The sequence below is a fragment of the Harpia harpyja genome, chromosome 7 (genome assembly GCF_026419915.1).
Source record: "Harpia harpyja isolate bHarHar1 chromosome 7, bHarHar1 primary haplotype, whole genome shotgun sequence".
Taxonomy (NCBI): Eukaryota; Metazoa; Chordata; class Aves; order Accipitriformes; family Accipitridae; genus Harpia; species Harpia harpyja.
The window spans coordinates 29587558-29612945 of record NC_068946.1 but is presented as its reverse complement, the minus strand read 5'-3'; the positions used below and the strand labels follow the sequence as shown (position 1 = coordinate 29612945).

Below are 25388 nucleotides of genomic sequence, written 5' to 3'. Positions count from 1 at the left end.
TAAAGACTTTCATGTAGTCATGATCTTATTTATTCTTGCCTGCCAAGATTGACATTTTTCTTCATGTAGTTTTCCTGCTCTGGGTTTCAGCATTTCAAAATAATTTGCTGCTTTCTGAGGTGTATTCACTCACTGCCTATACAGAAAGCTGAAAATCACAAAGAAACCACCCTTTTCTTTCTGTTTCACATTATGCGCATAGGACTGCTACACTTCTGTTATTCAGAGCGATTATCTGTAGCTCAGGGTAAAAATCCTGATACCCTCTGAGAGTTTCAAGAAAGAAAAAAAAAGATCTCCAAACTCTCAGTGAGAGCTATACCAAATATGTTTTTCCACTGAACTCCCCAACCTTTCATCTAGCAGTTTTATTGGTCCTGAAACTAGTATGCATCTTAGACGTAAATTTTTCTGGGCCTAGTCCAATGCACGTTGTTGTTCATGGGACTTCCATTCAAGCATGGCACTGTAAAAGGTACTATTTGGGGGAGCTGAAATTCCTGCCATGTAATTACTTTGGCTACGAGGAATTTTGAGCTGTTAAAAAAAAAAGAGACAGGGAAAGAAAATATTAACATAAAATGGTGACAGAACTTCACTTTAATTGCCTTGTTTTTCATCTTCCAAAGAGCCTTTTTTGACCATTTTTTCATTCAACACAGCAACAACCCACTGACTTTTTCCTTATAATATTGAGAAATCATGTCTACGTGTTGAATAAGTATTCGCACAAATTCTGCAAGAAAGGGCATTTCAGAAAGATACGATAGATTAACTAGGCTGCCTGAAGCCTGAGTCCCACTAAGATTATTCCTGTATTGTTCAGTGGAAAAATCATATGTATAAAACTCACCAGCATGTAACTTTTTGCAGATTACAGTATTAGAGCATATTGGAGTAATATTAGTCAATTGTAGGACATACCCAGACCTGATACACAGAATGCACTGAAGAGGTGCATTTTTATTAGATCAAGGAAGACTAGCTCGAAAGCATTATTGCAATTTTAAAAAGTCCTCTATAGATAATCTTCATCATATTTCTTACTTCAGACTAATCCTTTCAGCAGTAATTAGAATGGTAAAGATCTGTTTCAATGAAGCCCTAGAGATATCTTGTTTAATTTGCCAACACTGGATGAAACTCAAGCAGAAAACTCCTGAATTGTTTGTTTTTCAATTTATTTTCCAATTATTGCTGCTATTGTTTGCCCATCGCAACCAACGACCACTGCTCTTTCTATGTGAGGCAAGCCGTTTTTATTTCATCTCCCACACATATGTTCATGTGAAAGCAGACGAAAGCATGTAATACTTTACCACTCGCAAAACCTGAGTTTCCCTAACCTCAAGATCCATAGCAATAGTTAAGTAATTTGATATCTAGTACTATGTCTCAAGGCAAAAGCCTACATGTTAGAACCCAAAATACTTTATTCTGTTTAATGCCACATATTTCTTATTGATCTGTAGCTCTTTGCCAGAAGTCTAGAAATGTAATTGTTTTTCCTACTTTAATTTCAAGCCTATGGGCAATAAAGATGGTAATTTAAGAACCAGTAATCTGTATGTGTCAGACAGTTGATTCTTTCTACTTTCTAGCTAAAATATCTACTGGGTGATGAAGATATGTGTAGGCATTGCTTGTCAGGGTTAAGCGCTCATCTACCTTAGTAGAAACATAGACAGGTGGGAGGACCAGCAGAAGGGGAAGACAAGGAAATTACAAATGCATGATCAACCACATATGGGAAAAAATAAATTAGCTTTTTGAAAGTGCTGGAATATAAGTGAAAAAAATAATTGGAAAACTGTTCTGAAAGAATAGTAATTCTGTCAAAGTAGAAAGATAATTTATCTAAGAAACTTGCTGTCCCAGGGCCAGCACTATTCAATGTTTTCTTCAGTGCTTTGGATGGAGATAGGTGACATACTTAGTCCAGCACTGACAATATCAAGCTAGTAAACTCTTCTGAATGTCCTTGACAAACTGCAGAAATGTTCAGAAAAAAAGAGGATATAAAAAATACCAAGCTCTGCATACACATGGGAATAATGTGCTGGACAAGGGGCCATTGGCTAGGGAGCACTTCTTCAGAAAATGCACGGGAAGTAGCAGTGAATCATAAACTAAACATACTATCAACAGTCTTATGAAAAAAACAAGCATCACCCTGGGACATATAAAAGGGAGTACCATCCAGAAGGGCAATCTCCCATTCTCTCTGTATTCCTAAAGCTCACCTGAAGCATTGTTTCTTGCTTTGGGGCAACAGGATTCAGCAGAGACATACTGGACTAAACCTTGAGAAAACAGAAATCTAGAAAACATCTCATATGAGGAAAGGCAGAAAGTCACAAATAACATAGCCTAAAGAAAAAAAAAAGTAAAAGCAAACATAATTAAAAATCTTCCAGATTATAAATATAGGCATGTAAATTTATGGAAACAGACTATTTTCCTTATCCTTGTGGTCAAGAAATAATTGGCTGCAAAATAGCTCATAGGGCCATAAGTTGCGGTAATAAAGATTTGATGGTGAAAAGAATACTTTTCACTGGAAAATAATAAGCACATTAATTGCTGAGGGAATCTGTTCGTGGAATCACAATGAGTAGGTTTTTAAGGGTAGATTTTTAAAAGGCTATAGAAACACCTTTCAGAAATGATTAGCCTTGCCTTGGAGGAGAAAATAGAGTAAATAATCTTTGAATACACCATCCAACCTCATTGTTTGAGTATTCTTTAGTAACCAGCTGCTATTACCAGCTTCTAACTGAACCTGCTATTTCTGTGTGCATGAAACCATTTACCAACCAATTGTACCATTTGGGTTTTTGACTCTTTCATCTATTTGCCACTTCATCCAAATTTTGAACTTTGGTCCTTAATTCTGGCAACAAAGTGTGACACTTAAAGATTTAATCCTTTAAATGCCATAATCTCTGTTCTGCTTCCATAAGAAAGCAAGGGGTCAGAGGCTTTCCCGTACTGTTCATGAGCAGCAAGAGAACAAGTGCAGAGAAAGTTTCATGCATCCATTTATTTTCTGGATTAATTAAAGTAGGAAAAAAACAAAAGACAACGTACTTCTACATGCTTCTCTTCTTACTGTTTTTTTTTTTAATGTACAGGTTTGAAATATAAAAATTTAAAGCAGGACTTATGACGAATTCTGTGTTACTTTTCAGTACAGTACCTTGCACCAGGTAACTGTTCAGGAAATTTGTAATGTAATTAAATCACTAACTAAAGCATGAAGAGGAAGCTTTTTACAGTAGGAAATCAGTGTATCCTGTGCAACTCCTAACAAGATTTTTATTTACATGCTTATATGATTGGTGGATTAAATCCACTCCATAAAGGCTGCATACAGGCTGAGCATTTAAACTCGATGCATCAGAAACTGGAGGGGATGATGTGAAATCCATCTATGCCATCATTGTCACTTCAGCAAAGAAGAGGGTCTTCCAAAGCTCTCTACAAGATAGAATAGCTGTCACAGCCTTTTCATGATAATGAGAGGGATGTGTCTCTCGGCATCCCTTTTACCAGCTTCCAGTCCACATACAGGCTCTCCAAATCTAACTGTCTATATTGAGACAATAAAATTGCCCAGGTGTCTGATGTCTTGTACTGTCCCCAGACACAGGTTAAATGCTATAGGAGATGCTGTGATTGCCTGCCATACAAAGGGTAATCTTTATCACAAGCATGTCATGTTTAATATAGAACACTACCTACTAGCACTGTGTTTGTGTAATGGTTTAAGAGCTAAATTATAGTTACCCACATTCTCCGTATAGGTACCCATATTTCTCACCACAGTTCATCCTATCATGGATCAGGCTGAATGATTTTTCACCCAACTGCTCTATCAGGTTTGCATTAAGCTTACTGCACTTTGCATACATAAATGTGTAGGACAGTCTCAGTTTATTTCTTTGTGTTGACGTCAGCAAAACCCACGCTAAAACTTAACCTAATGACTTTTCCAAGCTCGAAAAACTAGACAGTACTGAAGATAATTGTGACTCATTCAGAATGCAGATAGAAAAGTTGGCAAACGTTACTGGATCTATTGTAGTACATGTGGTAAAGCTCTGTGCAAACAGTTGTGCAGGCCTTCCCTTTTTACCTCTCATAAGTAAGAATATTTATAAAATTGTTTTATTGTCTCTTGCTTTCCCTGTTTACATGCACACACAAACTGAGCAGAGACTTACGTCAATGCCGTCACGCAGGAGACTAATTTCCCTGCTAAGACTTTCTTCCTCAGACTGGAGGAGAGCAGCTTGGCTTAAGAAGCTTCCTAGTCCTTTACTTTTGTTTTTATATTTTACTACATCTTAAGAATCCTAGCAAAGCTCAAAGCAAATAACTAGAAATACCAAAAACTACAAATACCAATGTCTCACAGGGACATTAATTTTTCCGATTAATAAAACTCCTCTGAAGAACATGACCAGTATCACAGCTGTATTTTGCTTGATTCTACCTGATATTATTAGGATTTTATACTCTGCATCTTCAGTGAAGGGGAAGAGGGGGATGAGAAGGAGAGGAAGGGAGGGGAAACGAGAAGGAGAAAGAAATTCCTTTGGGATATATGATGCTAAATTAGCACTGAGATACAGAAGTCAAAACATGGCATTCTTTGGTTTTGAGCCAGTGCAATATTATTATTGGCCACGGTGGATGGAATTTCAGTCTCTGTTGGAAAATACTGTAATTGATGTGCCATGTGTTTTCTAAATGCATACATATAATGGCAACTATATACTGGACAATAGAGCAACTACTGACTAAGCATACTGTCGTTCTTTAAGGAGGAAAAGAATAATAAAATGCCCAGGACTTAGTACAGATGGGCTACAGAATATCAAGCAAAAAATAATGGCTAAACTCTTTAATGATAATAATTAAATTGTATGTCAATATAAATATTTGGTACAATAATTAAAAACAGCAAAAAATAGTTTAGAACTCCAAAATTATCCAGAAAGGAAAACATGAGTAACTGTGGCATATGTTAAGAAAGGCTATCGGACAATGGCAAGATCATGGCCAAAAGAATTTCTCTGCTAAACTCCAGTTCCCCATGGAAAATATATGAGTATTTAATAGGACAGAGACTATGCTAAAAGGAATCAGAAGAGACATGGTAGGCTGTATCCATTTTCTCTATATACAATAGTTCTCACCTGAAAGACTGGAATAAAGAGGCAAGAATCAATCATAACTACCTCTCTACTACATAGGTTTTTCTTCTTCACTCACATTCAAATCCAGTTTTAAATTTATCTGTAGGTGGAGAGTATGAACTTGAAAGAAAATTTAAACAACCATCAGTCATACATAATAGAGAAACCATTGCAAGACAATGGAAAGAACTGTAGGCCTGTTCTGATGAATGGTATATGAAAAATAAATATTATTTTTTAAAGGTATTTTCCAGGCAATTTGCTTCAGGTACAATAAGGTGGAGGGGTTTTTTCATTTTAGATTTTGAAAGTATTTTGCACTGCCTTTCATCATGGTCTCCAAGTTCAGTTGTTCCTTAGTTTTCTGGAACTTACTTCATTTTCATTTGTTAAAATACTCTGGTCTATGCACAGTTGTTGACATTTTCCGGTTTTCATAATTAGATTTCTGGCATCCAGTTTGAGAGACATGGAAACTATCTGGAAGTATACACACATGCATTTCCCTACGGGATTAGCAGTATCTGGGAGTTGTTGCAGTGTCTTTTCTATCAACTGTTTATTCTTTGGTCACATTGCCATTATCCATTGGTTAGATACAAAAGAATCTGCAACAGCAAAAACTCTACAGGTGATTATATATCATCTTACAAAACTGTTTCTTTGCAATAGCAACACTAATAATACCAGGGCTTTGCTTTCTGAATGCGAAAATTGCTTTTAAATAACAGTTTCCCCGTAGATGTCTTGAAATCTGACATTCATCATCTTAAAGTCTTACAAATAGTGATAAATGAAATTTTGAGTTTAGCTCTATTCTCACATATGTAACATGGCCATAGACAAAAGAGTCTTGTGCATGACTCAGAAATCTATTATTCTAACACAATAACATTTTGATCATTCTTATCTTTCTATTACAAAGATATTCACAAAACATAATGCATATGGTAATGATCTGATTTTTTTTTTCTTTCTATCTAGATACTTTTATGGCCTTTGCAATACACTGTACTGTTTTTCAAAGATAAGGCGACTCACAGAGTTAAATCTTTTCTTCTACGTATAAATTACCTACATTATTTTCCTCTTTATACCAGCTCACCATCTCCCCAACACCACACACACTTCTTCCCAAGTCTCTATTTACTGTGATGACGTCCTTCCAAGTGTGCCAAGTTTATGTGTGCTTGTGACAGAAGACTAGTGGGAAGTTTATCTCTTCTAGCAAAACTTTAAGGAGACCCAGAAGAAAACTCACCCTGTTTTTTGGCAATAGCATTTCCAGAGAGGAAAAACAACAAGCAAAGGAGAAATGTAGACTTTTTGTATATCAAATATTTCTCTCTTCCCCCAGTAAAGTTAATTCTTAGTATGACTAAACTATGTAAAACAAGGCTCTCCTGCTAATTGTCATCTAGATATGAGAGAATTCTGAAACATATTTCAAATGCCTCAGCTCATTTGATTTTAAAAGTATGTGTGAAAAATAAACAAAGGATCCTTCAGCCTCTTGCTAGAGAAAGTGAGTACAATTATGTAAGTGTGGGAAATACAGTATATTTCCCACTGAAATCACTGGTAACGATCCTGAAGAAGGGCTCACTAGCGTGTTTGTGTTCAAGACCTGTTACTCCTTTGGATAAATTTTGACAGTCAGTTAATCTACAGTGAGCTTGTCAGAATATCACTTATTTAGTCAACATTTTTTTTTTTTAAATAAAAATGGTGCAATTATTTTATATATGAAGTTAGCATACATGTAATGGGCTATGCTCCCAGCCCCAGAGAATGCACTATTTTGCTTATCCACTAAAAAGATAAAGCACACATCAAGGCATTGTTAAAGTCCTTACCTATGATCTGTAGGTGTACCTGGACTGAAGAATGAGTTGATATTTTTCATACTAAAGTCTTAAAACTGAACTAAAAGCAACAAAGAACAGAACTTTTAACAAAATCTGTGTAGTGATATCTTTCATGGAACTATTAAACTTCTTATGTGTCACTACTGAATGATAAATGCAAACACAATATTCAGTAAGAAAAAGGTTTTCCAGTATCTAAAACATCTTGACAACAGCTGGAAAATAATTTTAATAAGATGTAGATTAAAACTGAGTGCTGCATAATATTTTATGTTATTTGAATTGAAGACCGGGCGTATTTTCCCTCCTCCCAAAAGGTGTCAATTCTGTAGCTCTTATTGGAATTTTATCACTCAGTTCCAATCATCCCCTAATGGAAGGACGAACAGTTTTGCCTCACACTCATTCCATCTCAACTTTTTCTCTGGAACCTGTCAAAAACCACGCCAAGTTGTGTTATTTGTTATGATTCTGGACTGCGTTATGTGGGTACTTTCTGACTAGAATCAGAACTGGCAATTTGAACTAAACCACTGAAATAAAATTCAGATGAGAATCATTAATGCAAAAATGCAAGATTCTTCTGTTGAGTCCCAGGAGCTTCATGGTTTCCTTTAGTCAGAACACTGAAATATTGTGCACTTTCATCATCTATTCTTTACAAATTCTCATGACAAAAGCAAAAGTTCCTATTGCATTGTGCAATACCGTGGTCATTTTGACATCAATTTCTTCTTTGACAAGTATATTTCACACCAGTATTTGTTTTCCTACTCCTATCTATTAAATGTTTGACACTAGAGATTAATTTCTAATCTCATTTTTATAAGTAACAAAATCAGCTCTCTGCTAATGTTTAATATACATTTTCCCCTTTAATATAAAATATATATTCTCAACAGCTTTTAAATACCACTGTCATGAGCACAGTAAGTCTCTTTTGTTATATAGATTATTGTCAAGCAGTAAAGCATAATGAGACTAATTTGAAATTAATGATATAAATAGCCAAGTAGCAGATTTTTAATTATCTTGTTGCAGAATTTATAATTAAGCAGGGAGATCTCTACATTCATTAAAGCTACTCTGCTACTATCCTGACAAGACAAGCTAGAACTGGAATTAACATGTCCAAGATAACAATATCCAATCTAGTCAAACAATGCGTAACAGATACCACCACGTGTATCACAAACTGATGTTTTTGCTGAAGCCCAGCAGGTGTGCCATGGGGAATGTCAAGCATTTAGTGGCTCTGCTATTATCAGACTTTTATTTTGTCTACTACTCTATGCTTTTGATATTCAGATGAGATTGCTTGGTACAAGAATTCATGCATATAGAAAAAAGAAATATAAGACATACATGGTTGTGTAACTAGTCCCAACCAGCCACCATAGCCACAGCTGAGCACCCTTAACACCACCAATTCCTAGAACAGAATCATAGAATCATTTAGGTTGGAAAAGATGTTTAAGATCATCGAGTACAGCTGTGAACCTAACACTGCCAAGGCCACCACTAAACCATGTCCCTAAGTGCCACATCTACACGTCTTTTAAATACCTCCAGGGATGGTGATGCAATCACTTCCTGGAGGCAGCCTGTTCCAATGCTTGACAACCCTTTCAGTGAAGAAATTTTTCCTAATATCCAATCTAAACCTCCCCTGCCACAACTTGAGGCCATTTCCTCTTGTCCTATCACTTGTTACTTGGGAAAAGAGACCAACACCCAACTTACCACAACCTCCTTTCAGGTAGTTGTAGAGAGCGATAAGGTCTCCCCTGAGCCTCCTTTTCTCCAGACTAAGCAACCCCAGTTCCCTCAGCCACTCCTCATAAGTCTTGTTCTCTAGACCCTTCACCAGCTTGGTTGCCCTTCTCTGGACATGCTCCAGCACCTCAATGTCTTTCCTGTAGTGAGGGGCCCAAAACCGAACACAGTATTCAAGGTGCAGCCTTACCAGTGCCAAGTACAGGGGAACAATTGCTTCCCTCATCCTGCTGGCCACACTATTTCTGATACAAGCCAGGATGCTGTTGGCATTCTCGGCCACCTGGGCACACTGCTGGCTCATATTCAGCCAGCTATCAACCAGCACCCCCAGGTCCTTTTCCACCAGGCAGCTTTCCAGCCACTCTTCCCCAAACCTGTAGCATTGCATCAGGTTGTAATTGTAATTCATGACAATTAATCCACACAGTTAAACAAAATTCTATTAATTCAGTATTTCCCACCATGAGTTGTAGTAGTCTCATCTTGGACATTTTAAAAAACAGAGAGCCTTTCATTTACATCAGAGAGAAAAGTTGTTATAAAATCAGTCCCACTGATGTCAGTAGCATTCATTGCATGACTAACTCACTGTCAGTGTGGTCCTCAAAGAGCAGATGGAGCAATATTCATTAAATACGCTGTATGTGGTAAATCATACTCCCAACAAAAAGACCTATCCAGTTAGGGTAGGTCCTAACTAATCAGGACATCTGCAGTGGAAAATAAAAAATGCAACGTGAGATAGCCTTAGGAAGGAACTATTTCTATTCCTTTAAAGTAACACATTTTAGTGGATCTTGAAGTAAACCTATGGGAAAACACATTCTCCGCTGATTTTTAACCTTTTTCCCCCACAAGAGCCCTGAACCTGGGTAACACCTGTCAGATGTGCTTCCAGAAATATTAGTGAAGCTCACTGCCATTTTTCAACTGAGGAATTACACCCTTTTACATAAGAACAATATGAGCCATGAAGATGCTAAACATCCTTCCACATAGCCTGTTAGCAGCACTAGTATAGCTCAGAAACAGGAATGTTAAAGAGAACAGCCTCTAGTACTACCACTCAGCCCTAAGCAAGGCACTTAGCATGGTATCTTCTCCAAGCCTTAGAGTGACATAACCATGCATGGGTCAAACCAACCTTTTAGTAGCCAATGCTCACCTGCCAATGCCCTATGCCTCACTACAAACTATGCAGACTGAACTTGCACCCTTTTCTCCAATACTGCTCTTCAGTTTCTTGAGGCGCATTGCTTGAACTTCTTGTGTTGAGGTAAGTCTTGTGTTCAGATTGAGACAGCTGCTCCTTTTCTTCAGTTTTATTTGAAGTAACCCACAATATTTATTGCAAGGCCGCTATAGTAAGTTAAAGACTTTAAATTCAATGACATAGAATGATTCTGGTTTGGTACAGTGAATGACTTCACTCTACAGATACATATAATCAAGAAAGTATTTAACAATGGTGAGCATTTAAATAGCATGTAAAATGAAATGAGCATGTTATAATTAATTACTATATGACAGGTGCTAAAATATAATTCTTCATTTAACAGCCTTTGTTACAGAGTGTTTGAGACATTTATGATCCTGGCTTTCACCCTGACTCTATACAAGCAAGCATCTGTGCCCACATCACTTCTGTCAGTAAAATGTCAATTACAACTAAGAATTTTTCTCATTTGGATCAATGCAATGCGGTTTCATTATCCCTTTATTCAGATCAGTTATATGAATTCTTCCATTATACTCTTTGACCCTTAGGAAATGATTCTTTTATTGATATTATAGGGACCAGCTCAAAAACCACGATTAAGAAAAACATTTCACAAAAACATATAGCCTATGGAAAACATTACGGGCTACTCAGGTCAACTCTGCTAAGGCTGTTTTGGTGTCATCATTTTTAGAAAAGAAACACAAGGAAGACCACAGAAATGATAGGAACATGTCTCTATAAAAACAAGTTGTTTTCTATTTCTGATAACATCTGTCTTTCATATTCCTGTATAAAACACTGGTTTTGTGATTTGGATTTCTCTGGTTTGGGGAACCATATCTTTGGGGAGGGAGGGGTTCAGGGGGAGTTCAAACAGTGATTGTGCTGTGTAGAAGCTCATGTTTCAAAGCCGTGGGGGGGATAACGATGGGGGATAATGATGAATTAGACTTCCAAGTGGCTCAGGGTATCAAAAGCAAGAAACATGACTGCAAGAAGGGAACCATTAAAAGCTCCCAGAGAGCTGAGGCTTTTTGGAAAACACAAGGAATAACTGCAGATTTAAATAGTGCTTCACTGGTCTCTTCCAGCAATGGCTGCCAGCAGTGAGAAAATAAACCAGAAAGTAGGCTTAGCTCTTAGAATAACTGGTTCTGATGCACTTCACATCTCAGTATTTTTCCTGTTAGATCAGGCAAGGAGACTAACTATGAAACTGTATTGCAGATGCTGAAGAAAATTGCATTCCATCTAAAACTGAAAATCTTAAAACTGCAAACACATATCCTTGAAAAGAATGAAAAGTGGGAGACCTAATCATTCATTAACACAAACATGCAGTCTGAATCTCTGAAAACAAACCCAAACCCAAACAAATTATGATGGTGATCTGGACAAGTATCTCAGAATGATACTACTGAAAGACTGTATTTGCTTTTGACCAGTTTGATCTGCAAATAAAGAACATTTTGCACTTCAGGTTGACATTGTGAACATTAAAAAAGGTACAAAACCTCTCAAGAATAACACTGTGGTGGGCATGTGGAGCTCAAAATCAGATACATAAGTAGTATTTTGCAACCAAAAGAAACAATACAAGCAAAGACAATGACCAGTGTTTGGAAATTGATGCATGAACTGCAGAAGATAGATCACTGTGACTTTGTTCACAAGTACTAGCAGAGATTATCTCTCCCAGCATGATATTTTACCTGTTTCATAACAGCAAGACGCTGTTGACTTTTGTTCAAGTTTGTGATTATCTCCTGGATCCTTTTCTATGGTATTGCAATGCAGCTAGTTTTTCCCCATCCTGTGTTTGTACAGCTGATTACTGTTGCCTAAATGTGGCAAAAGTCTGGCAATTGCATTGCATTTTTGGACCACAAGTATCATTTTGAATTCTAATTTTGCTCTCATTGTATTTGCAGCTCTTCCTGTAAGCTAATAATACTCCAAACTATAGAACAAAAATGTACCTGTGTCAGAGCACTTCAGAGCCAGTGGATACACCTTTCTATTCTGACTACAAACCTTTGATAACTCTTTACCAGATATAGTTTCCAGCCAGTGTATGATTCTTAGGAAGTTCCTCTGAGCCCTAAAAGCAATTATATGGATATGTTTCTCAAGGAACCTTGGAACAAAAGTGGTGATGAAGCAAGTCACTGTATTCATTCACAATGACAACGGCAGAGGAAAAACTAAGTCTAAAAGGCAAAGCCACCACAAAGCAAACAGATCATACTCACACTCTAATTTCGGCCAACTAGTATCAAAAGCATACCTTCAAATTTGCAGGAAAATATCCTTCTGTTGGTGGCTGTTGTAAGCAATGACTCTTCCTTTGACTCCATCTAAAGTGACATTGACAATCATATATGTATCAAATGTAAATTGGATAACAAACAATTTCACCAACTGTATGAAACCACCTTGGAAACTACATGTATCATGAGTGGTAAGTACACTATCCTCACAGTTTTTCTTAGATTAATCTAGAATTATGGTGTTGAAGTGATATCTGAATGCATAAGAGACAGCTTCAATTCTAACTTACAGAGCACAAAGCCTTGTATGCTTATGCTATATTGATGGTGGAAGCTGACCACTTCACAGAATGTCCTTTGTTAAGTGAAGTGAGTGGCATTTAGAACAGATTAATGGCAAAAATAACCTGGTTATTTTTTTCCTTCTTGTACAAATGTAAACAGTGTGGACTGATAGATAAGACTCTGGGCTGGGACCTAAGAGCCCTGAGCTTTTGATTAGTCCATTGACTGATCTTGGACAGGTCACTTTCAACTCAGACTGCCTGTTTCAACACTGGGAGCTGAGGAAATTTCTTCCCTTCAAAAGGTGCTTTGATTTTTATGGACTAAAATTCTTTGTAAGAACTAGGTATTCTTTCTTCCTTTGTTCCTTCTGTATCAAGCAAATTTTCATTTCAGTGACTTTGTAGTAATAGTTTCTTTTGAAACCCCTTTCCCATGCAATCATATCTAACAGTATCTTTTTCATCCCTCTTACATATCAAGTGCCCTAGTCTCATACAGATCTTGTCAATCTGTGGATATGTAACTCACTATTTCTTACTAGCACTTGCCACAAATTCAGTATGTCCTTTGGTATAAGCTTTAAGGAACTGCTGTAAAGTGACAAAAGGCAAATATCAACTTGTTCTCGAGGTTTCTGCTTTGTTCCAAAACCACACTTACTATTTGGAATACTGAGCAATTTCCTGCTGGTACTTTGATCCAAGAGCATCATGAGCTATGCAGGTGGTTTCTGTCACACCATCATTCATATTTTTTGACAGATTTTGAGTCTGCATAATATTCCCTGATAAATTTCTTAATGTGATCTGTGCCAGGAAAGGAAAACTTATGTTCTGCCAGCTTGCTGACAAACCATGTCTATGATATCAGACTTTTGCTCAGTCAGAAATGCAAATAAACCTTCAAATCACAGTGAGAAATACTGAAGAACCTTGTAGAAGGCCACTACACTTGACCAGGCTGACTCACTAAATCACAGGGTTACGTGTAATTTGTTGCATAATCATAACCTTGGTTTTAACTAAAAAAGTATCTTTAGTCAAGTCTGGAGTTCAGCAAACCTACCTACTCTCTCCCATCAGCATAATGCCATCTTTCAAGTTAAGCAACATTATAATGGAAGAACAGCATCTGTCAATAACTCCCCTTAAGTTGAAGATACAAAACCAAGGAGGGTTATCCTGTTTCAGCTTCTTAAAGGACTCTTCACTAACATCTTTGACTTGGGGAGGAATAAGGAGAAAGAGTACTGAAATTTCACAAGTCAGCCTCATAAAGGTTGCCTGGAGAAGAGGTCAAACACATAACTATTCTAGACTCTAAAAAAACATGTAGAAACATAGGAGGTGTTCAGCACCCTTCCCAGCTATCTAATTACTGCAAAGGAGAATGAAATGAAATCTACTTTAATCTCTAGCACATTTTGATACCATGAAATTTTAAAAGGCAAATCCATAGAAGATCCTAAATTGCATATCACAATGCACAAAATATCCATTTATTTTCCTGATGTAAAAGTACTGAAATGTCTACACTTTGACACAGTCCTCTTACACAATGTATTGACTCATTCTAAAGCTGAAACCTACTTTGAAATGCTGTTTTGTCCTACCGTAATTAATCAGCAGCTGGGCATAGTGACTGAAGGAATTTAGAGGATAATGTGGGTTGGGGCCATTCCCACACCCATCACTTCTGGGGAGTTTTAGGTCTTCTCCCTCCCTTACTACTTCCATTGAAGTAATTTCTTCCTCCACTCCTGCCGCTCTTAAAACTTCTTTTGTTACACACCATTTGATTCCTCCATTTTTAGTAGTATTCCAGGATGAGACATGTTTTGGGAAAGCTTTGATTCTAACGTACAACAATATAAGGTCACAGGAGAGACCTCCAGCTAGAGTTGAATGCCACAGGATGAGGGAAATAAAGGCAGCTCTTTGTGCCTAACCTCCCTGGGTATGAACAGAGCACAGGTGACATGCAAAAATAAATGCTGAAATACTAAATACTAGCATTTACTTGTTAGGTAAAGATTTTTCACTAACATAGCAGTCATTCATAACAACTTGGAAAAATTTTCATGCACTGTAAGATTTTTAAACAATGTACTTTTAACATTTGTTTGCTGTGATAGTACCCAAAATTCCCAGTGGTAAAGACATTATACCAGTTGCTATACAAACAGAACAAAAAGCTGATTGCTAGCCAAAGATCTCACAACATAAGTTATCTGAGAAATGAGTACATTGATAAGTTACCAAGTCTGAATTTTGTTTTAAACTTTCAGCAATGACTGGTGAGAATGAATCTCCATCCCACAGTAGTTTACTGACAGGCAGAATCAATTATGTTTTGAGTCATTTTTATAAGGTTCAAAATACAGAGAAATTACAACTATACCTTGTTAAAATAAGATTCCTTGTTTGCTTATAGATAATTGCCAGGGAGCATCTATAGGAGTGAAGCTACAAGTTATTTGCTTAAAACAGGATAAATAAATACACAAACTGAATACTAAACATAATTACTGGATCTCCAATGTCCCAGTTTAGACAGTGAATAATGGCCGGTTAAGAGGTGGAACAGGTTTCACATTTCAGCAGTCAGCTTCCAACAATGACAAAGACAATAACTAAACCAGCTGAAATACTTTCTTTTGTATAGCTGCTACCCTAACCTCAGCATATACCATTTTTACACAGATATGACACATTTCTTGTAGGTCATTTTAAGGAAGGCAGCTCTGAGAGTCCTGGAGATCAGTATCATTTCCTGTTTAAAGCACACACCTGAGCTGCTCTGATTTTTTTTTCAGTTGATACAATAACTTTCTGAACTTACAGTAATATTTAGCACATCTTTAAAGGGTGCAAATAGATAATGAATGGTGATTGCAGTGATAATTACACTTGCCAGGAAGTGATGAATCATTTCATACTCTCTTGCTGGCCTTATTTTAAAACTAAGAACTTGGCACTTATCTTTTTTTTTTTTTTTTTGACATACATCCAAAAAGCTGCAGCATATTTTTCTAGACCAAGGGTTAAAACAGACACACAGAAAAACCTAACAAGAAAACAACTGCTCGAAGAAGAGAAAAAGAAAGGAAGAAAAGCCAATGACAACAGAAGGCCAAGAGTTTCTAGACATGTGGCCTGAGGTTCTACTTAAACTGCCAGAATATTAAGCTTTCCACACTGGTATGGGGAGGAAACATGGAATAAAGCTGAGAAAAAATGCTGAACAAGAAATAAGAGGAGTTTTAAGCTATGGGATATGATGAGAGAGCTGCAGAAACCCAGTTACATGTAAATGGATCTAAGAAGAGGATAATGGCTAGGACAAAGAGTTGAGTTTGTTTCTTGTGATACGTTGATACTTCAGTGAAATAATGAGTGCTATGTCTATTATCTGAGCAGAATCTTGTAATGGTGGAATTTATCAACATCACAGATTGAGGCAAGACTATCAAAAGTGCCTTAAAGTCCTCTGCTTAGTTTCCATCAAAAGTTAAAGGCTGGGCACTTAAACACCCTAATTACTTCCTAAAAGTCCAGCCTTCATTGCTCCATTTTTTCTGAGATTTAATTAAAAACTAAGACAAAATTAGTCACTCCTGAGCATAGTTTCTGATGTCCTGCACACAGCTATGCTCTTCACAGAGGTAAACTAAGAAAACAATGTTTAGAAACTTTGATTTAGAATAGTTAAACCAAAGCAAAGGAGCATTTTCTGTTTTATTCTATTATGGCATTAATGGACAAGTAGAATCAGCAGTATCTTTTAAAGAGAAATAAGAAATATTTTTCTCTTCATGCTTTTCCTCAAAGCCTTTGAGCACTGAGGATTACCTGAACACTGAGAGATGCCTGGTGAACATATGGTTTGAACATTTTCACACTCATGTTCTCCAACAGCCACCGAAAAAGGTCTCTGAAAGGCTTAAAAGTAGCAGGCAGCATTGTTTGGTTTTTCCATGCGCTGATCTGACAAGAAGAGATTAGAAAGTTCAAGCATCTGCTCCTGACCCTGACACAAAAAGACACAAAACTACAATAAAGACCTTCTTAAAAAAAAGTCTGCTTGGAGTAGCAGTAAATGTTAAATAAAATGAGTACTGGCAGCCTATAAGTTCACATATGAATTGCCCAAACCTTGTTGCTTTTAAATCCTGGGGGTTTTATCAGTTTTATAATCAGTATTCTGCCTTTCACCACATTTGTCAGACTGACTCTTGGGAAGAAGCACCACTAACAGTGCAGCCTAACAGCTATAGCAGCAGCCTAGAACCTAAACAGCCCAGAGAATAATGCCCAGAAACCTCTAAAATCTTTTTAGCTGTTGTACTGTAAATAATAATAAGTGCTTATAAGGATAGAACTTGTACAGGAGCTTAATGATCTTGGGGTTTTGGTGGGGGAGGGGTTGCAAGGAAATGTTTTTTTCTGGGAGATTCTGCAGTAACAATACTTAAATGTGGAGACTGCATTGCCCTACTTTTGATGCCTCTTTAGTTTCCAATTTTTGTCAAAAGTATCAATTTCATGCCACGGTGTGAAGGGTTAACCCTGGCTGGACGCCAGGTGCCCACCAGAGCTGTCCTATCACTCCCCCTCCTTCTCAGCTGGACAGGGGAGAGAAAATATAACAAAGAGCTTGTGGGTCGAGATAAGGATAGGAGAGATCACTCACCAATTACCGTCACGGGCAAAACAGACTCAGTTTGGGGAAAATTAACTTGATTTATTACAAATCAACCGGAGTAGGGTAATGAGAAATAAAACCAAAATCTCAGAACACCTTCCCTCCACCCCTCCCTTCTTCCCGGGCACAACTTCACTCCCGGATTCTCTACCAACCCCCCAGCAGCACAGGGGGACGGGGAATGGGGTTTACGGTCAGTTCATCACACGTTATTTTCTGCCGCTTCATCCTCCTCAGGGGGAGGACTCATCACACTCTTCCCCTGCTCCAGCGTGGGGTCCCACCCACGGGAGACAGTCCTCCACGAACTTCTCCAACGTGGGTCCTTCCCACGGGCTGCAGTTCTTCACGAACTGCTCCAGCATGGGTCCTTTCCACGGTGTGCAGTCCTTCAGGCACAGACTGCTCCAGCGTGGGCCCCCCACGGGGTCACAAGTCCTGCCAGAAAACCTGCTCCGTGGGCTCCTCTCTCCACAGATCCGCAGGTCCTGCCAGGAGCCTGCTCCAGCGCGGGGTTCCCACAGGGTCGCAGCCTCCTTCGGGAACCCACCTGCTCCGGCGTGGGGTCCTCCACGGGCTGCAGGTGGATATCTGCTCCACCGTGGACCTCCATGGACTGCAGGGGGACAGCCTGCCTCACCATGGTCTTCACCACGGGCTGCAGGGGAATCTCTGCTCCGGCGCCTGGAGCATCTCCTCCCCCTCCTTCTTCACTGACCTTGGTGTCCGCAGGGTTGTTTCTCTTACATGTTCTCACTCCTCTCTCCGGCTGCCGAATACCGCCGTCCCAACTTTTTTTTCCTTCTTAAAAATGTTATCACAGAGGCATTACCACTATCGCTGATTGGCTCGGCCTTGGCCGGCGGCGGGTCTGTCTTAGAGCCGGCTGGTATGGGCTCTCTCGAACACAGGGGAAGCTTCCAGCAGCTTCTTACAGAAGCCACCCCTGTAACCCCCCCCGCTACCAAAACCTTGCCACACAAAACCAATACACATGGTCTTTTTTATTACTCCTGTGTGTTTTCCTGCTATTTATTATTGATATAACACTATTTCAATTTGGAAAACTGACAGAAAAAAAATCCAAAATGAATATAAATAGTACCTTTAAAATTTATTGTAACTTTCAGAAAATGTGGATGAGTCTGCTTGCCTCCAGCCCCTCAGATACATTTTTGGCAATGGTATGCAGTGCTGCTACCTCTAAAGATTATTCTTACATTTTGTTAAGTAAAAGGAAGTATCCAATTAATTCCTTTCTCCACAGTTTCTGAGGGCCAATTGGTGTTGGTGACTTGAATTGATATCAGTGTATTTAACCTCACATATCTAAGAGCTCTAAAGCATTCAAGTTCACCTAAGTAACAACATGTGAAAAAGTATCAGTCAGATTTGACAGGTATTTTGAAGGAAAAAGTATCACTATTAGTAAGAGGAATTTTTACCCGTATACAGATATGTTTAACACAGATGACTCTGAAAAAAATTAAGTATTTATCCTATTTTATCAGCCAAAAGTATAGTTACATAAGAATCAGCAAAAAAGAGATAATAACTTTCTGTAATACATGAAGGCAGCATGCTTATCATGACATTTACGCCTACACAGATGTTCATCTGGGAAGTCATATTGACAGCTTAGTACTTGAAACCATCATTGTTCACAGACACATACAATTAATAGCTAGACAGTAATGAGATGTAAGTCTACATGAGTATGCAGAGGGTGGAAGGTTGTGGTGCACCCACATATATCCACTATAAAAACTCCATATTGCAAAGACTGTCTTTATTAGCAAACCAGGATAAATCAAACTAAAACACCATTTTTGTGAACCCTGTGTAGAGCTGCTTTCCAGGTCTGGCCACTGTCCAGAATCTTTGGTTTGTAGGCTGGGGGGAAGAGAGTGAGGAGAGGTTTCAGAACTTGTTCTCCCTGTGTATCATTGTCTTTAGTTACATACTACTGCCATGTCTTTGCAAGGTGGACTTGGGCAGGTCCCATCACGATAAATCACCTGAATAAATCAATAACCATTTTTCTGAGGCTCTTACTGAGTTTCCAGATGAGCTGATTGCATAAAATATCAGAAAAGTAGAAGATGAATGAACTTCCCATCCTTGAAACAGTTTACAATCCAGTAAGAAGCCTACAGAATTTAACATTTCTTATGGGATGGGAATTTCAGCTTTTAATCAGTTTTACCAGCAACTCTGGATTTCAGAGGCCTCAGAAGTCAGTCCAGAGAAATGAAGTCTCATGCTCATGCAGGCATATATCAGGGGAAACACCAAATAATCAAAAACCACAGAGGAAAGCAGGAGGAGAGATGAGGAGAATTCAATATAACTTTCTAGTCAAGTGATTTGATTAGTTCATTTTGCTACCTTTGAGATGAAAAGAAAAAAAAAAAAAGAAAAGAAAAAAGCTGGAAGTCCTCTTAAAATGAAAACCCAACATGGAAATCAACCCTGACATTGCAGATACTGGAATTATCTAGAGTGTACACCCGTCAGCTATAGCCCTCACTACACATCAGCTCCAACTCATAGTTCTGTACATGTGATTAGGTACATCCAGAATCAACAGTAGTCAGAGACATGTCTCATGGTGGTAACATGAACATGTGTAACACTTTCTTTCCAGTTTTTCTTTCTTTCTTCTCTAAATCAAAATAGTAGGCATATGAATAAATCCTGATAATTTGCATTAAGATATGTATTTCATGTTTCAAAAATATATTTTGCTTTCTCCGTTTTTTTGTCTTAACTATTCCTTTGAAATACCTTTTTAATACTTTTGTTCTTGAAAAAAAATAGCAATGAGCCTTCCACCCAAAAAGTGCATATTTCCCAAAGCCCCATTAACATATATTTATCTGAAATATATTAAGTTTACTTACCTTACAGATTCCTTACAGATTTTACTGTTGAAGAAGTCCCTCAGCACCACCAGTCATTCATATTACTTCAGCATCTTTCTCTGAGAGGTAAAGAGTTAAAAGAAACTCTCTTGCTAGCAAAACTAAGACAACCAAACCAGAATAAACTGAAACTAAAAATTAAGCCTTTATACTAGGTCAGGCACTAGTTCACTCTCTTGCTCTCAGAACAACCGGTATTTGCTTAATAGTCCCAGATACATTAAAGTTTTTGTGCTACTGGAGCTCAAAGAACTACTTGAAATGTTTGAGAAGTTGTTTGATTGCCATGTATGTAGTCAGTACAAGCAATATGGTCACAATGAACTACAGCAGATGGGAAACATGACATTAACAAGAATGTGGAACAGTGACCTAATTTATACCAAGTAACTGCAACTAAATGTGAGTTTAGGACTTTGCAACCTAATCACTCTGTAACAAGTAGGACAAAAATATTGATCAGCATTTTTAAGTGGAGGGCAATCTGACCATATTATTTGAGTATATTGTTTAGAAGCTGATTGATGAAAAATGACTATGGGGGTTGGGGGGAAGGGGGGAGGGAAAAGCTAGCCTTTGGGTTTAGCTTGAATGAGAAGTACCTTAACCATCAAGAGAAGTCCTGCCCATCACATTACTTCTTAAATTTAATGAATGAATGTCGAAGGAGAATTTATTAGTATCATTTGGTCTGTTTCGCTAGAACAAACCCATTTAGTAATGAGACAAGAGAACTTGCAATCATGTCAGGATTTCATGTTGTACTGAAGTTATTAAACACAGAAGGAATGCAGCATGCATCTTCCAGCAAAAATGGAGGGGGATGACAACCTGCTCCATAAATACTGCTGTCATCTACCTTTAAGACTATTTTTTTCAAACATTAATAGGAAGAGAATCAAATAACACATCTAGAAAGAAAAACAAGTGCATAACCTTGAAAGGAAGTGAGCAGGTTTGTAAAAGGAAAAAAATTACTCTTTTTCTCTGCTGCTTTCTCTTTGTGAGTCATACTCTGGGATTGGTACCAGAACATCATCTTGTCCTATTTCTATGGAAAAAATCCTTGAGCAAGTTCATTCTTGATTAAGTTAGCATGGTGCCAAGCAAATGTAAAACACTGAATCTTTGACTCAGTGTTTTCTATTGTTCTGATTGCACTGGGGGAGGGAGGGAGGCAATCTCATGGTTTTGCTAACAGTGCTTCAGCACTAGCATTGCTGTGAATGGCACTGGGGTAACATTTCCTTGTGTTTGTCAGCTTCAATGAAGGAAAATCTTTTTGATACAATTGAGAGGTTTCATTTCTCAATACACCAGTTTCAGCAGTGAATTAATACTTGCACCCCAGCTCTGATAGTTCATTCCCACTCCATACCACATCCATTATCCCTTTAACTGTGCCAATAAACCAGATCCTTGATATTATCTGGATTCCTAGAAACAATCTGGATTAAAGATAACTATCCCTTCCAGAAAAGCATGGGGAAGTAAGAGAGAAAAAACTAGTTTGACTACTGAAGAAAGCACATGTCATTGTATCCAAAGCTGTGAATTGAAGCTGACACAGATAAGTGGATAATTTCTGGTGTTAATAATTTTTGCCACAGTATAAATGCGACATTTTTATGCTTACTAAAACTGTTAGAAAAGTTTTAATGTGAACAGAAAAAAAGCTACCTTCCATTGAAGTACAAGTGCCTGAATAGAAGTGTTATAATTGTATAATCACATCACTATAATTGGTAATATATTGTTGCTCAGATAATGCCTTTGCTCATTTTCATAATTCATTTACACAGATAAGGCAATCTGGGTAGCTGCAATCACATATGTAGGCATTGGTGCTTTGTAGATAATGAAATTAAAAATTAAAAATGGTAGCCTACATTTGCTCATTAGCAGTCTACTTTTGGTACAGAGAGTTTACTGAGTAAAACATCTCTTTTACATGTGTAACTGCTGAGTTTAATTCTTTACACATGAAGGAATGGCAGCTTCTAGACTCACAATGTTAGGAATGGCTTTCAGTGTTAATTAGGAAGAGAAGCATCGGGAAACTGAAATATTTGTGATGGGAAGAAACATTTTGTAACAGCATAATAATGCAAAAGAAAAGAGTTGTTTCAACGGGGAGGGCTGGATTTAATCATGAAGTGAAGCAACAAAGGCTTTTGTGCTTCTGACACTTTCCTCTGAGGCAACTCAGCAGGGAAAAAAACAAAACTTCTACCTTTGTTATGCACTTTTAGCAGTGCTGAGTGTGTAGTGAGAAACCTCCAGCTACATATAAAAATGCGAGTACAACATTTAAGACTTCATCACTTAATGTGGTATATACTCCTACTATTATACCAAATACTGTACAATATTGTGCATATCACGCTAGCTGCATGCTGCACTAGAAGGGAATGCAGTGTAATTATTTGGTTTAAGTGGGAGCGGCATTAGATAAAACTGTCCTTTCCCATCTATCTCTCCCTTTCTCTCTGTTCCCATTCCCCAAATTACTACAGAAAAACTGCTAAAATAAAATTTTAGATGATGCTGTGCAATTGTTTTTTCTTTCAATGTCTAACTCTTCTCATCTGCACAGTCAAAGCTTCACAGTCGCATTAAATATGGTGAGATCTATTTGTGACGATCATAATACAAATTACAATCTGCTGATTTTATTGTTAAAAATAAATTTAATGACAAACTGGGATACAATCAAGTGCATGTGAGCTGAGGAGCCCATCCTTAGTTTGTCTATCTGCAAAAACGTAGCTCATTAGCAAGAGTGGCAAAAATCCAAAATCATAGCAATAAATAGCAAATTTATTGCAATCTGTTTCTGTGTTACTACTATAGCTACAGCCAAGTGATAGACAAAGGGAGGTAAATATGTTTCTTTCCTTTGCGAGAAGGGGAGAAAAAAGAAAGGAGAAAAAAAAAAAAAGAGAAGCTTCAGGGAATCATTTTTGTCCTATCAGGTGACTTGCTCACTTAGCAGTTACCAAAAGAATCACAGCCAGTAACAACTAACTTTGAAAAATTATAACATACTTGACATAGCCCAGTGTTCATAAAAAGGAGTGGCCAATAAACCTTAGTCAAATTCCACTGCATCCATGAAATACTGTGCTCTTTTGTCACAATAAAGTAAATCTGTTTTGAGCTCTCATTTATTGTGTTGTAATTCAATAGTCTCCAATTATACTGGTATAAGTGAGACCAGAACCAGGCTAATATTATTAAATTATGGACTTGATGGAGAAATCACAGGCTGAAGTTCCATAGTCTATGGGCATGGCATCAATTGTTATTATGTTAATTATGCCACAAAAACTATTACATACCTTTTTTTCCTTAATCAAAACCCCCAAACCTCGTTCACACTGTCCATTTCAGAAAAATCTGTAGTCCAACACCACATTTTACCTGAAGGAATGAATTGAACATTGGATCTTGGCATTTTCTTATATCTCTGAACTGCAGTCTTGCAAAGCTACAAGATTTTCAGATCTTTCAGACTGAAACACAAAGTCCCAGTACAGCCAGGAATTGGAGTGCCTTTAAATATTATTAGATCCTAAGGATTGGATAAAAGCAGATGACTGGGCAAGTAGAACCCATAGCTGGGCCATAAAGTACATTTTGCTGAGATACAGAATTGCATTATGCAGCAGCCCTTTCGTGAAAATCATCAACTAATTTTCAGAAGGGAAGCATCATATGGAGATTTTTGCACTCATGCCCATGTATAAAGCTGGAATTGGTCCCATGCATGTGGTAGTCTGCCAACTTCAGTAAGGCATGGGTGCCAGCTAAAGACAGATTTAATATAGCTTGTACAATGTAGAAAAATTTCAGTCCCATGCCAAGAGGATCATCATAATGTTAATCATTGTCAAATGATAAGAATGCATTTTGGTGTGAGAAATCACATCTGTTGTCACTTTACATTGTTATAGAGCTTTACACAGTATCTTTCTGAGTCTAATTCAATGCAGAGTCACCGTACATAAAGCTGCAATACTGTTTTTCATTACTGGGAATGAAAAGAATAGAGTTAATCTCTAAAAATTCTATGAATTCTACCTTTTCCTTGAGATCCTTCCACTTGAAATCTTCCTCTACTGAAGCTGATGTCTTAAAATATAAAGTTTCATTCTATTCCCTTGGTCATTCAAACTAAGCATGTATTGGAGGTTACATTAAACATATAAAGATAAAGGTTGAAAAGTATTTAAATATCAAGTTCTATTAATAACCATGTTTCCCTAAACAGTAATATGGTTCAAGGACTCTGCAACTTCTGAGTCCTCCCCTCCCAAACCAACGAGATGATTTTAGCATTGAACTAATAATGAAAATGTTCTGAACTTTCAAACTAAAAGATCTTAAGTAAAACTCGTAGGAAATTATATACTTTCATTAACTCATTATACACTCTTTACATTTTGCTTTTATCTTACATATGAACGCAAGGATATTTTTGAAGTACACACAATGGCATTCTGGATACAGCCCTTTGTCATAAAGAAAAAGATCAGCACGGTGCTAGAAAGAGAAATATGACCTCATGCTAAGACAAGGTTGACTTTTTTTATGTATCAAGAATGAATCTGGTCAAAGCTGAGTGTAAGTCGAGGGAGAAATAGGTGACATAGATGGCTCCATATAGCTTATGCCCACCTGAGCCACCTAATTTTTCCAGGAAGTGATAATATTAACATATTATGGCATGTTTGTTGGTGTTGAATTTGATTAGACTGTAGCAGAGCTGGCATTTGATGTTAATAGACATGCAAGATTCTAATGAAAAAGCAGAAATACAATTAGAGGACCAAATCAAAGCTAAGATTTTCTATAAGAATTCTAGTACCATTTTTATTTTAATGGTATTTTAATGGTAAGGTATTTTATTTTAGTCAGGACACGCATTGTCATAGTTGTACTAAATCTATCACAATTTAGTCTTCTAAAAGGCCCTACGTGTTTGAACACAAACTTTGGTTTAGGCTGTAACAGTAATAGGAGCAACTCGGAAAGTTTGGATTGACCTATAAACTCTCATAATATTCTGGGATGTTCATATCCTGTGTTTACCTCATATCCAGCTCTAAGACAGACTTGCAGCTGTT

The 25388-nt window shown here is 37.5% G+C and overlaps 1 protein-coding gene across 5 annotated transcripts in view; it reads right to left on the bottom strand.

Annotated features, from left to right (window-relative positions):
- PDE1A (phosphodiesterase 1A) overlaps positions 1-25388 on the bottom strand; it is a 233284-nt gene that overhangs the window by 127746 nt on the left and 80150 nt on the right. The window lies entirely within an intron of this gene.